The 14,562-nt window shown below is 45.5% G+C and overlaps 1 protein-coding gene across 2 annotated transcripts in view; it reads left to right on the top strand.

Moving 5' to 3' along the window:
- Window positions 1–14,562, top strand: part of Palld (palladin, cytoskeletal associated protein) — a 359,932-nt gene that overhangs the window by 102,621 nt on the left and 242,749 nt on the right. The window contains exon 1 of one of the 2 annotated variants that reach the window (XM_050161813.1): window positions 6,263–6,550. The exons of the other annotated variant lie outside the window; for it this stretch is intronic. The gene's annotated coding sequence lies outside the window, so the exon portion shown is untranslated. Of the gene's footprint in view, window positions 1–6,262; window positions 6,551–14,562 lie in introns of those variants that run through there. 2 annotated transcript variants of the gene reach the window in all.

The following is a 14,562-nucleotide window of genomic DNA, read 5'->3' as shown; positions in this document are numbered from 1 at the left end:
AAATGTAGTAATCCCACTTGTGGGAATCAGTACCACAAATCTACTTGCACAAGTGTAAAATATCATCCATGGGTGTCTAAAACATTGTCTAATGTTTGGAAACAACTCAGATGTCTATCATTGGGATCCTTACTAAATACATCATACTGCATTTATAAAAGGAAATATGCAACCTTAAACATGAGTATGTTCTCTATGCAGTGTGTGTGTGTCATGCTGAAGACGCTCCAATGTCTCCCTAGTGCTCCAAGAATAAATCAAGGGGCTACGGAACTAGCTTGCTGGGTAAAGAGCTTGCAACTCAACCACAAGTTCGAGAATTCAGATCTCCAGGATCCATGAGTAGATGGCAGGTGGAAATGGAAGCCAGCCTGTAATCAAAGTGCCCTAGAGTTAGGCAAGACATCCCCATAGCAAACAGGCCAGCTAGACCACTGATCACAGCGTTATGGGTTCTGGGAGAGAGACTCAATACAGAAGGGAAAGAACAGTCAGGGAAGACTCCAGACACCAACCTGTCCTCCACACATACAGCCTCACATTATATATATATATAATATATATAATATATATAATATATAATATATATAATATATAATATATATAATATATGTGTGTGTACATATATATTATACTATATATATACTATATATGTGTATGTGCATGCTTGTATATATATGATACATGCACATACACATGCAAAAAGTTAAAAGAATAAAAGTCAAAGTTTTCTTTTTTATTGATTTTTATTGAGCTCTACATTTTTCTCTGATCTCCTCTCTGCCTCTCCCCTCCTCTTCAATCCTCTCACAAGGTCCCCCTGCTCCAGATTTACTCAGGAGATCTTGTCTTTTTCTACTTCCTATGTAGACTAGGTTTATGTATGTCTCTCTTGGGATCCTTACTGTTGTCTAGGTTCTCTGGGATTGTGATTTGTGAGCTGGTTTTCTTTGCTTTATGTTTAAAAACCCCTTATGAGTGAGAACATTGATAATTGTCTTTCTGGGTCTGTATTACCCTACTCAAAAGGATGTTTTCTAGCTCCATCCATTTGCCTGCAAAATTCAATATGTCATTATTTTTTCTGCTGTATAGTACTCCATTGTGTAAACGTACCACATTTTCCTTATCCATTCTTCGGTTGAGGGGCATTTAGTTTGTTTCCAGGTTCTATCTATGACAAGCAATGCTGCTATGAACATAGTTGAGAACATGTCCTTGTGGCATGATTGAGCATCCTTTGGATATGTACCCAAAAGTGGTATTACTCGGTCTTGAGGAAGGTTGTTTACTAATTTTTTGAGAAATCACCACACTGACATCCAAAGGGGCTGTTCCAACTTGCATCCCCATCAGCAATTCAGGAGTGTTATCTTTATCCCACAGCCTCTCCAGCAAAGTTGTCATCAGTCAAAACTTTCTTGCGCTAGCTTTCAGTTACTATACCTCTGGATTGCCCACTGTCTGTCTGACTTCCGGTGGCATTCTGCTTCAAGTTTCCTGCTCCACCACCCTGGCCTCTCCGCTGTCCTCCACCTGTAGTCTACATAGCACCCTTTATACCTGTGCACTACCTGACCCCTCCTTCACCAAACAATCCTGAAGCTCACCTATTCACCGCCATCATGTCTTTGCTCAAAGGAGGTCACTTTCTTGGTTAAGCGACACTCACCATGCCATCCCAAATCATAAATCTCCCACATTCTAGTCCTCCTTATAATCTTGCTATACTTTTCTCAGATGCTCCTATTATGCTTTAGTATAATGTATTGTTTCCTTGCAGATGCTTGTGCTGGCTAGTTTAATGTCAGCTTGGCACAGGCCCGAATCATTGGAGAGATGGGAACCTCAATTGAAAAATGCCTCCGTAAGATCAGGCTGTGGGCAAGCCTGTGGTTCTCAACCTTTGTAATGTTGCATCACTTTAAATACAGTTCCTCATGTTGTGATGACCCCCTACTATATAATTATTTTGCTACTACCTCATAAATATATTTTTTCTGCTGTTATGAGTCAGAATGCAAACATCTGATATGCAAGATAGCTGATGGGTTGAGAACCACTGCCGGAGGGCACTTTCTTTTTTCTCTTTATTTATTCTTATCTCATATAATAGATCCTGAGCAAAGCCTCCTCTCCCTCCACTCCTCCCAGTTCCCCCACACACCTCCCTTCCCCCCCCCCCAGATCCACTGCTCCTCTGTTTCCCTTCAAAGAAGAGCAGACCTCCCAGGGATATCAACAGAACACAGTATAATAAAATGCAGTAAGAGCCTGGCAATGGTGGTGCACACCTTTAATCCCAGCACTCGGGAGGCAGAGGCAAGCAGATCTCTGTGAGTTCGAGGACAGCCTGGTCTATAAGAGTGAGTTACAGGACAGGCTCTAAAATTACAGAGAAACCTTGTCTCAAAAACAAAGAAACAAACAAACAAGCAAAAAAGATGCACTCCCGCTATTGGGAGTCCCATAAACACCCCAACCTAGACAGCCTCAACATCTATCCAGAGGACCCAGGACAGACCCATGCAGACTCCATGCTTGCTGCTTCAGTCTCTAAGTCTCCATGAGCCCTGCTTAGTTGATGCTGTGGACTGGGTTCTCCTGGTATCCTGGGGCCCTCTGGCTCCTACAATTCTTCCTCTCCCTTCTTTGTTGCTCCCCAGCTCCAAGAAGGAGGAACCCAATGGAGATCTCCAATTTATACTCTTTCGGCCTAGTCTTTGTCTGTGGGTCTCTGCATCTGCTCCCATTAGCTGCTGGTGAAAGCGTCTCTGATGGTGATTAGGCTAGGTGCCAATCTATAAGTAGAGTAGATGTCCTTAGAAATCATTTCACTGCTTTGTTGTTGTTGTTGTTGTTTTGTTGTTTTTGTTTTAGATTAGTCATGTCTAATTCTATCCTAGGTATCTAGGCCAACCAGTTTCTGGTTTCTGGCCATCCAGGCAGTGTGGAGCTTGGGTTCCCTCTTTTAGTGTGGGCCTCAATTTAGACCACTCATTGATTGGCCACTCCCACAAGCTCTGAGCCACAATGGTGAGCCACCATGGCCCCAGCACTTCTTGTAGGCAGGGCAGCTTGTAGGTTGAAGGTTTTGTGGCTGGGTTGGTGTTCAAGTCCCACGCCTTAAAGCCTTATCTGGTTATAGAAGATAGCTGGTTCAGGCTCTGTATCCCACATCACAGAAGATGGCTGGTTCAGGTTCCGTATTCTCCATTACTAGAAGCCCTCACTTGTGTCTCCCTCACAGGGTCCAGGGAATTTCCACATCATCCCCCAGTGCTCCCCAATTCCAGTAGTCTCTCCTTCCACCCCTCCCTCCCCCAGTCCACATAGATTGCCTCTATTTGCATCTCTCCTACCCCCAGTCCACATGCAAATCCATCATATTTCCCTTCCCAGAGAGATCCCCCAGAGCCCTCCTTGTTACCAGCCTCTCTGAATCTGTGGATTATAGATAGCATGGTTATATGTTACTTAACAGCTAATATCCACTTACTCATGAGTACATACCATGTTTATCTTTCTGGATCTGAGTTGCCTCACTCAGGATGATTTTTTTTTCTAGTTTTATCCATCTGGTAGAGCATTTTCTTAATTAGTGATTGGTGAGGGAGGAATCAGATCGTTGTGGGTAAGGCCATCCCTGGGCTAGCGGTCCTAGAAAGCAGGCTGAGCCAGTAAGCAGGATTCCTCCACAGCCTCTGCCTCAGTTCCTGCCTCCGGGTCCCTGGCCTGTTTGAGTTCCGGTACTGAGTTCCTCAATTGATGAACAGCGATATGGAAGTGTAAGCCGAATAAACGCTTTCCTCCCCAGATAGTGATGTTTCATCACAACAACAGTGACCCTGACAATGTTTATAATCTGCTTAATGCCCCTCCCCCAGATACAGATGCCATAGAGGGAGAAAAGCCAATTTCTCCAATTCCTTGTCACTAACATATACAGAAGAAGGTGGGTACTAGATGCTGAAGAGGGTTTATTTTGAACTGAATGGTGGCAGGGGGACAGAGAAGCACATAATAGAAAAGAATCTAAAGTAAAAGGGGGGGGGATAAAGTCCAGTAATAGTTCTGAATGTTTTATTTTCCAAAGAAAAAAGAAAGTGTTTTCTGTATCCATATACTTAAAGAAATCGGGAGGCCTACAGGGAAAACGAATATCACCATGAACCCATGAAAGGGTGTAGGCAAGAGTGTCGTGCATTTGTTTTTGTTTAAATTATATGAATTGTTGCTTATTCAAAAAAACAATTTTTTTTCGGTCTTTGGAGACTGGGTCTCTATGTAGTCCTGGCTGCCCTAGAACTTGCTATGTGATCAGGCTAGCATTGAAACGCACAGAAACCTGCCTCTGCCTCCTGAGTGCTGGACTAGCCGTGTGCTCCCCCTGCTGGTTATTCATTTCCTTTTGTAAGAAGAAGCCATTGTCTTAGCAGTAGCTGTGAGGAGAGCTCAGGAGTTTGTGGTTTGAGCAAGCTCCCCGCCCCTCCTTGAACCACACAGGAAGAAATTTGTCACCCTCTCTCTCCTGGTCTGGGAAACCCTGAAGAATGGTTAGCAGTGGCAACACTTCCAATTGAAGCTTAAACAATTGGCTGATTGTGGAGATCAAGGGCAGGGCTTCCATGAACATTGGGCACCTGATAGCTGCGCCCAAAGGTAGCTCCTTGGGTCCCAAAAATGGGGAACCGATTCCACCCAACTTTCATTATCATCCACACTCACACAAGGGAGCCCAGAAAGGCCCCCATCTTTGAGACTGCATTTCAGAAGCCTAAAATGTTTACCTTTTCAGCAAGTGTGGACTCAGGGGTACTCAAGTTTCTCTGCTTAGGGGAAACACGTGCCAAGATCCCTTTGTTTTAGCCTGTGCCTTCAATTAGCAGAATGCCTTCCGACTCACAGAAGAAAGGCTCTTCTCCCGACTCCTTCCAGAGATGAGAGAGGAACAAGCGCAACTCAAAACTCCTCTGTTCCCTCTGCTGCCGTTCAGAGGAACAACATTTGACTCTGTAACCCCAGGAAAACTGACGGGCAGAGACAACAAGTAAAAAGATGTTTGAGAAGAGACTGGACTTGCCAAACCCGGAGTATCTTCCCATTGGAAGCAACCTCAACCTTATTAGCTCAGCAATGATTCCCAAAGGAAGGGGAAAATTTAATAAGGAAGGGGAAAATATCCAATATTTCATGAGCCATCCCTTCCTCAGGATAATAAATGTGAGCTAGAGATGGACCAGCGCTCTTTCGATGTGTTTACTTCCAAACATGCCTCTTGTTATCTCTGCTTGGACCTCTCGGGATGACTCTATTTTTGGAGTCCATGCTCTGATAAGGCTCCTAATTGACTTCAAGAATCTGTCATGCCTTTGACATTTTATGGACTCTATTTAAATTAATAGCTTCATTGGTCCCTTATGGGTTTCTTCTCCAAATTGCCAAATCCAATCCTGGGTTGCTGTGTCTCGGGCAGGCTAATTCTGGAATGCGAAGATGGGGAATCCAGCCCGTGGTGAGGTCAGCGCTCCCAGTGTCTTAAGGCAAGTCTGCCAGGTGGGGGGTGAGAGCTGGCAGGTAGGAAGGCTTTAAGAGGTCTGTCGAGTTTTCCTATTGCTTCTCGGCCATGGCCATCTGGACAGTGACTGAGTCACTGTGACACGATGTAATGGGGCAGGACTGCAGGAGAACTGCCCATGTCCACTCAGTGAATCGCGACTTGGATGCTGAGGAAAAGAGTTGATTAATGGCAGGCTTGTTCAACATCAAAAAAGAACAAAGACCAGATTTATTCTCCGCATTCCCGTTCATAAGGGCTCCCTGTGTGACATGGTGATTAATTTATAGACTGGCAGGAGAGATTTAACTTAGGAGGAGGGACATACACGTGATCGTCATGGATGGGGATATAAAGGAGGTGAAGGTGAGAGCTGGTGTCGCCTAATTGCTCCCCCAGGTGTGTAAAGACTTGCCACCCTTGTGAAATGAGCTGAGGTGTCTAGGAAGGGCTTCAAGCTGAGGCTGACCTGGCTGGTGGCTTCGGAACTTGTCTGGGACTGGGACTAGCTTGTCACTTCAGTAGTGGGTGATTGTGATCCTCCCACCCTGGACTAAACAAAAGCCTTTGGACGTCTAAGCAGGGCAGGAGAGAGGGGCGTTATTTCTGGACATTAACAACATTCCTGCCCAGGACACACCCTCGCCCTCTCCCCCTCCCCAGCAGCGGCTGGATCCTTTTCTACCTCTCTCTCTCTCTTCCTCTCGCTCACTTGCTCACACCCGGCGCACACGCGCCCCTCTGCAGACGCGGTGCACTCGCGCGGCTGCAGTCCAGCTGCCTGGCTCGGACGGCGGGACTGGGGAGACCACGTCCTCACTGCGTCTCCACCACAGGCTGCTGGGAGCCCAGCACTAGGCGACCCCGCTGCCTGTGTGTTCCCCTGCTCCGATATCTCAAGCCCTCAAATTGCACAAGGAGAGCGGGCGGGATCCGAAGGAGCCCAGAGGAGCTGCTTCGGCGGGTGTGCAGAGAGTGTTCGGTGCCCAGCTGGTAAGTGGCAGCGTTTGATCCGTGCAGAGCCGCGAAGTTGCACAAGGTCCCCCGATCCTTTAAAACCCTTACAGAGAACAGGCAGAGGGCCCTACTCCACCAGACTTCTCTGTTGTTAGGGTTGGGTGGGGGAGGGGAGAAGGGCGTGAGGTTACATCTCTGCCCTCTTTGTCCACCCCCACCCCGGTCTTAACGTGCTACTTTCTTCCACTGCACGCCCCTGAAGCAAAACTTTGGGATGGGTTTTCATCTAATTTCTCATCTGCGGCACCCCTGGCTGCACCAGAAGGAAACTTTGACAAGACGAGCCGCTTCTGACAGCCTGAACCACTCGGTGGCGGCTGAATGAGTTCTAGCTGGAAACGCTTTATCTCAGGGAAAGTTTGAGGTTGATCTTTGTGTTTGGAGAGTTTTTATTGTTGTTTTTCCGGTTCTTTTTTTCCCCCTCTTAGAAAACTCGGCGGTTTTCACCTCTGCTGTCCTTCAGTGTCCTATAAGCTTGTTTTCTTGGGTCTCACTCGATTGCAATCCTTTGTCTAACAAAATCTACAGCTACTTTCCCAGCTCCCCTTTTCTCTTGGAAGCCCTTTGGACTGAGTCCCTCTCTCTCATTAGTTAGCATGCAGTTGGCTGTGGTTCTAGGAACAAGTGGCAGGCAGAATACAATAGCAAGGAGTGCATTCCTGACGACTTCTCTACCATGGAAAGACTGGGAGCAGAAGACTGAACTCCCCCATGTCCCGCTCCCCCGACCCCCACCCTGCTTCCCCATCTGATGCATTACTTGACAAGGATTCCATTTTTTTGGGGGGGGGGAAGTTCTGGAAATGACCGATTCTAGAATCTCTGTGGTAGGTTTCCGATGAAGAGGAAGGGTAATAGTGTCTTGTACCGAAGGCAGCAAGAGGGAGGGTCATATGATAAAGGGGCTGTTCTCCACGGATAGATGGTGTTTACTCCCCCCTTCTATGATTGACAGAATCATCAGGATACTGGAATGTAGCTTACCATCCTAGCAAGTTCACGTGGAATTCCTAACCACAAGATGAAAACAGACTTTGAATAGCCCTTCCTAACACTTCCAAGTAGAGCTCAGCTAAATGCATGTTTATTTCTGCTGCTGATAAATCCATGGGAAATCTCTGCTGAACCCAGCAATTAGAAAGAGAGGGGGGGGGGAGTCCTAGGCTTATAACAGTACAAGTAATAGCAAACAGGTTATTTTCAGTAGCCTGGGAGTCTTGCATTTTCTCCCCACCATTGTTTTAGAGCTTACAGAAAGATATGACCAGCATGCATTTGGGCTGTTCCCACCCCCAGCTGAAATAAACAGTTATCCCCAGTGTATCTGATGAAGAAGACGGTTGCTACACACACATTACCGGGATGTAAAATAACATGTCTCAGAAAAGATTATAGCTAGCAGACATAGATGTCTATAGTTGCTGTACAGTTTTTTTTCTTTGTCGCCTAAGGTATGAGACCTACTTTGAACATTACATTGTTTACGTTTGCAGCTTGATATTTTTGTTTTATGATTTTGCTGGGTCCCCTGCTCCTTTCACCACAAATCTCCTTTTACTAGAATCAGCAGTGGCGATTCTAGAGGGTGAAAACTGGAAAGTTTGGGGGCCATCTAGACATATCCTTCTTGTCTCCTAGCTCTTCAGGGCCTCCTTTCAAATGCTTGCTCCAGCAATTGCTGTAAGATGATAGCTGGGTACTCTAAAATAGTGCTTTTATTTGGAACATGTTTTCCCCTCAATCCTTCATCATACTGTGCCAATGAGTGTTGGACTTCGTTTCCCAGAGGTGCCTACAGGCACACCCAATGCATTCACCATCCCTTCAAAGACTGTATACTTAACTCTTTGGAGAGTTCCTTTAAAAAATAAAATAAACAAACAAAAGATCCAGTTGCACTTGCAAAACAAAAGGCTGGATCCTCAGATGTGACAGCAGATGGCAGTCGCAAGAGTTTGGTTTGTGCCTGAGACAGCTTAGCTAGGTGTCTCATCAATTAGTTATGAATTGAATAATTGATTTCTAGCACCGTGGGCCTCTCTTAACTCCGCAACTACACACACAAAGACAGATACTGCAGAGGGTCGAGCTCTCTTGGAAATTCAGTCAAGATTTAGCAGCCGATTGCACAGTTTCACAAGTTCTGTGATACCTGGACGTAACTTCAGGCTCTCCTGGCTGTCCCATCTCCAGGACAGCCTCAGTGGGTGACCTTCCCACTCACTGGTCAGCTCTGAAATTGGTGGGGCTGATGGATACAATGGGTTTCTGTAAATGTAATTAAATGTGCCTCTGCTTGCCTGCCTGTGGTATTTGTGAGTGTTTTCTTAAGGAAAGCAGTTCTTGGGCTCTATTTGCCCACCGTGGTTTGTGTCATGTTGCGCTGCCTGCCGTTCTGCAGCCCTTGCAGTTGTGTGTGTGTGTGTGTGTGTGTGTGGTGTTTTCTGGAATGATTGAGCCATGATGTCATGTGCTATCTCAGTGCAGAACTTTCAAGGCTCTTGCTGGGGTCTGTGCGCCTGGGGGGCAGGGGTGGGGTGGAAGCTCCCTCTGAGTGCACTTGGTAGCGACTCCCCGTCTGCTCCAGCACATTCCATTGCCTGGAGACCAAAGCCACCAAATGATTTGCGGTCAGAGTGATTTGGGACTGGTTAGAGATGATTTAAAAGGAAGGTTATGGGCACATGAAGTGTAGGGTAAGAAAATATATTTTACTACTTTATTGAGACCACATGGCTCCAACTTCAACTTCTTTTTAACATGGAAACTGTTGAGTGAACTGGCTCGCAGTGGTCCCTCCCCCATTTCATTTTTTTTTCTTCGTTTTTATGGCTTATGGCAAAAAGCAGTCCTCCCTATTTATCGTAAGCTTGACCCTCCTCTTTCTGGAAATTGGAAAAACTTTTCGTGCTCAAGAAAACGGTGGGAAATGGAGCAAATGGTGGCACCCTTGGGATCACTGGTGAAGAAGGGACTCCGCTCTTCTCAATCAGTTGAAGAAGGATGCCCAACACTGAGCTGAGAAGAGTGTCAGTGACACACGAAGCCAGTGCCAGGTTGAACAAAGGGTCACAAAATGTCAGTTCGGGAGGTACATCATACTTGATAAGTGGAAGAAATGATTTGGGGTAACCTCCTGCGGATTCAGTATGTCCTGTGATTGATAATGGAGTCAAACAAAATGTACAATCTTTCCTAATGCACAGATAATGGTGAAATGAGCTCAGAGACCAGTGTGCTCTTCTCGTTAGTGGTCTTTGGAAACACACGACCCTTGGACCCATGCTTCACTTGTGAGACCAATCTACCACCACCTTCTACCTAAGCAGATCACCGTAGGTTGGCACCGTCAACCACCTCTCACCAGCAAACAAGTCAACAAATTTGTGTCCCACATGATCTTAAAATGTCTGTTATTACTTCATTCTGTGGCTTACACCCATCCTATCCCAACTAAAGTATGTGTGTGCCGCAACCTGGGAGTCCAAAGGCTACTCCAAAGCCATCTCTCAAGTTCCGGTCTGATGTTACGGATCTGCTTAGAGAAGCTATGCCGCTTGGGAAGTTGGCTCCAGAACATAACCCGACTGCTAGCCGCTGTCAGCTTGGCATCTGAGATCCATCACTAGGATAGTATGGAAGGGTGCTTGCATGTCGCTAACAAGACATCATAGTTGCGGCTCTGCAGCTCTGCAGTCCATCAAAGTCAATCTGAATTCCCACGACTGGAGCCTGGTGCATCCAAGAGGCTCAAAGGAAGCATGCACAGGTCAGACTAGTGTGGTGGCTTATGAGAAAACCTAACCACAGAAGAGGGTGGGCGAGGAGACAGTACCGGATGATGGGAATCAAATGGCCCTGGAATTGAAGATGCTGGTTTTGTTTGTAACCTTGGAGAAATCAAATAGAAATGCAACACACGGGCCAGGCTCAGACTGTGTTTTGTCATTTTATTGTGTTCTTCACAGATGGTGTAGCCTCAGGCTGACATTAGACAATAAACAAAATAGGTAACTGTAGTGATGGGGGTTACTGATGTTTTCAAGGTCACACAGCAAGTCTGTGTTGGCATTTGATCCCAAATTCATAACTTTTAAAACTTCAAATCCCATCTTTTTTTTTTCACTGTAGCAGGCAGCCCCCACAACTCTTAACCTCTATGGACCTCACTCTCCTCATTTGCAAAAATGAGACATTTGGCTCAGAATAGGGTAGACCATTCCAAGTTCAAATTCTATGTCTGATGAATCACTGGCTGGAAAGGACTTTAAGAAATCACTTAGTCATATTCCTCACTTTCCAGAAGAACTCTATCTATTTTGAAAGGAAAATACAGATTCATTTTTTTTTTACATCCCAATGCAGAAAGGGGGCTGGCCCGGGAAGAGCATCTGAGCACACACTGCGGTGAGAATGGGAGAGAGAAATGAGAAATTTCAGCGCTCAGTGGGACCTCTGGCTTGCATGCTTTGAAGTTTGGGTCTTGCCTTAATAGAAATGGATGTTGAGGGACTAAGGGGTTGCTCAACTGGAGTGCTTAACCTAACATGCCCAAAGCCCTGGGCTCCATAAACCGAGTGTGGTGTATGCACCCATAATCTTAGCATTTGGGGGGTAGAAGAAGGTCAGAAATCCAAGGTCATCCTCAGCTATACGGAGAATTCAAGACCAGCCTGGGATGCACACGTTACTATCTTAAAATAATACTAATTCGCACTGTGTCAAGATTTACAGTCAAAGTGTCACTAGCCCACTTTGCTGGGTAGGAAGGAATTGTCTTAAGAGATAAGAAAAAGAGTTAGGAGCCCTACTATTGCTTGGGGCTCTTGGAGGAGGCGATGAAACAGCAGTGGGAACGTTGCTATTCAAAGAAGCAAGCCTCACCCTCTTTATCTGCAGAGAGTGGCTAGCAGACGGCCATGCTCCCCTGGCTGTTGGGTGGTTTGTGGGTGGTAGAGGCAGAGTGAGAATGAGAAGGGGCTCCAGTCTAGGCTGCTGCCTGTGAGCAGAGGAGTTGGAACCTTAAATTCTCTTCCTTGTCTCCCAGCACTGTTTTGGTGGCAAAACTACCCACTAGATTCCACCAACTGCTTTGGAAAATGGCCAGCAATCAGACTTAGCCTCACCTTGCTCAGCTACCTTGGCTATAATTTTTAAAACATTAATCACTTGTCCATGTTTCATTTCCAGGACGTTGATGTTGTAACCAAGACAATGACTTTGGAGAGAGTTGTGAGGAATTGTTACAACTCTTCAGCTTACTTAGGTCAGGCCCAACTGCTTGCCTGAGAATTGGACAAACTGTGGCCATGTAAATGTGTGATACTCCTTAGAAATTAACCCTGGAACACAGGTCAGTGGGCTATGGAAAAATTAGTTTGTATCATTAGGAATAGTCCAGATTCAGGCCCTCTTTTTAAAGTGTGAAATCACTGCTAATCTCCTCTTACTTTGTCTCAATTGCATTTGCCGCCAGAGCTCAGTTTTCTTCATGTTTGCTATGAGTCAGACACATAAGCTGCCTTCATCTTCAAAAAATTGTTACACGGTAGTAGGAGTAGATGTCTCCATTTTAGTATCCTGAGTGAGAATCGGTGTTCCTGCTCATTGGGTGCTGTTTCTCATTGTGTTACACACAGAGGAAAGATTAACAAGGTCCCCTGAACTTCTTTCAGAAGCTCTTCCATCCTAATGACATCATCTCGAAGGTGAAAGACTTCAACATAGGAGTTCGGCAGCCACACCAACACTCACACCCATCAGTGTGTTCCAGAATGAGCCCACAGTCTCTCCTATCCCCGTCCTCATTCCTAGCTGGCTTCCTGGTACCCCTCCTGCTCCACTCCGGCTCCCACATCCCTGTCTCTGGAATAGCCTGCAATCTCTCAAAGACAGATACTTCTTCATGAGACCTTGTAGCTCTCCGCGATTTACCCACCTCATGGCATCAACCCATCAAACGGGTGTCATATTATTTATGGCATACTGGAATCAGTGCCAAGTCCCCCAGCACATTTATTATTTTCTTCGCTGTGGTCAGACAACTTTGGCATGTTAACTACAGCTGCCATGCTGCTCTCACTGGGCACAGAGCATGGATATGCAGAATTGTGAGAGACCGTGGAATTCACCTGGTCACTTATATTTATTTCTCACCTGAGGAAACTGACTTACAAGATAACTGATTCCTAGCCCCAAACCACAACTCTGTCTCAGACCAGGGGTAGGTTCCAAATCCAGTTGCTATTGCTTCTCAAATAATCCCAATCTATCATTTTTTTTCTTGATCTCCATATTCCACTCTAATAAGCCCCTGCTAGGGTTTGAAACTAGACTATTTTCTACTGGCTTGACTTTTGAGGACTTGATCCCCAACATGTGGTACTGTTTTAAAGACACCAAGAGCCCTTAGGATATGCAGGGTACCTGGTAGAAGTGGGTCCATGGAAGGTTCTGCTTACTCCTGGTCACAGCCCCACCCCTTTACATCCTGGCCCGCAGTCAGGTGAGCAGCAACTTGATTCCTCCTGCCTCGGCAGGATCTGTTCTGCACCGCCTCCCACTACAACCGACAGAAACCACAAGTCAAAATCAATCTTTGCTCTCATTTCTTGTTTCCAATACATACTTTGGTTACAACAATGCAAACGCTGAATGCATATTATCTGATCAGCATTTGGAAAGGTGTCTTTCTCTCTTTGTATGAGCAAAAGCAGAGGACAGAGTTGAGGAGAAAGATTTTTGTTTTGCTACACATGTAACCCCTCTGCTAGACGTAAGCATGGTTCTTCCTCAAGAACATCTGGCGATTGTCAACTTTAACTTCTGGAACAGAAGAGTCCGGTCGCCGTAGCGTTCTTCTCTTTAGATTAAATAACCCTGGCTCCTTTTGCTTTCCAGTCAGTGGTGTTTCTTCTCCAGAATGTTCATCATCTTTATTTCTATCTGTTGAACTAAGTCCAAGGAGTTCTCAAATTGGGAAATCTAACACTGGACAAAGAAGGCCCATAAAGGTATTACAAAGTGACAATGACCTCACAGTTTCTTCACACTGTGCTTCGGTCGGGGCAGCCAATGCTCACATTCGTGTCTGGTTCTGGCTGGACTTCGTGGGCTCGTTTTCAGCTTCTTATCCTCGTTTGGCGAGACACTGCTTATGTGTTCGTGATAATGCTCATTTCCTCCGGGATCGTCGAGAACTGTTCCTCCTGAGCTGTTTTTTCCTTTGTCTCCCACCGTTTCTGTAATTCATCAACTCAGTGGGGATTCTAATATGACTCGATTTGCCCTTCCATGTCTTAATTGTTAACAACAGCTACTGTCCTACACAGCATATTCATTTACTCCTAATGAAAGCAGACCCCGGAAACTTGCAGCCCATGACAGTTCTTCCCCTTATGGATCCAGAATGTGAAAAACAAGTTGGCCCATCTCCCATTACCAGGCCCTCCAACTGACTATCAAACAAGGTTAGAGACTCTTAGCAGAGAAATAGACCGCCAAAGAGCCACGCAGGAAAGGCATAATTAGAAGCCATAACATAGGCAAGTTTAAAATCATATTCTTATCATGATGGCAGAAGTTTGCAAGATTTCACGGTGGCCCAGAAACATAATAATTGCAAGCATTTTCACTTACAAATGGCATCTACTTTCCTTCTCTTCAACAATCCATGCACAGAAATTTACTGTCCCCAGGTTTGAGGTGAAGAATTCAAGGTCATGAAGTAAAGTGACTCGCAAGACTACACAGAGACAGAATTCAAGTGCCCTGTCATTACATTCCTAATACGTTCCTGGATTCCCATTTTCTAAAATTTTAGAAACTCAAAATACAAACAACCTCCCCCCAAAATTCACCCAAAACCCAACAAGTGGGGTACTTATCAATAATACAGATTCTAGGGCCAATTCTTCAAGACACGCTAATCTATTAGCCTGAGTGGAACTCTGAAATATATGTTTCATTTTATTTTATGTCTTTTTGCA

This window comes from Alexandromys fortis, unplaced genomic scaffold (genome assembly GCF_014885135.2).
Source record: "Alexandromys fortis isolate MF-2015 unplaced genomic scaffold, M_Fortis_MF-2015_v1.1 scaffold_137, whole genome shotgun sequence".
Classification (NCBI taxonomy): domain Eukaryota; kingdom Metazoa; phylum Chordata; class Mammalia; order Rodentia; family Cricetidae; genus Alexandromys; species Alexandromys fortis.
This window is presented reverse-complemented; position numbering and strand designations above follow the sequence as displayed.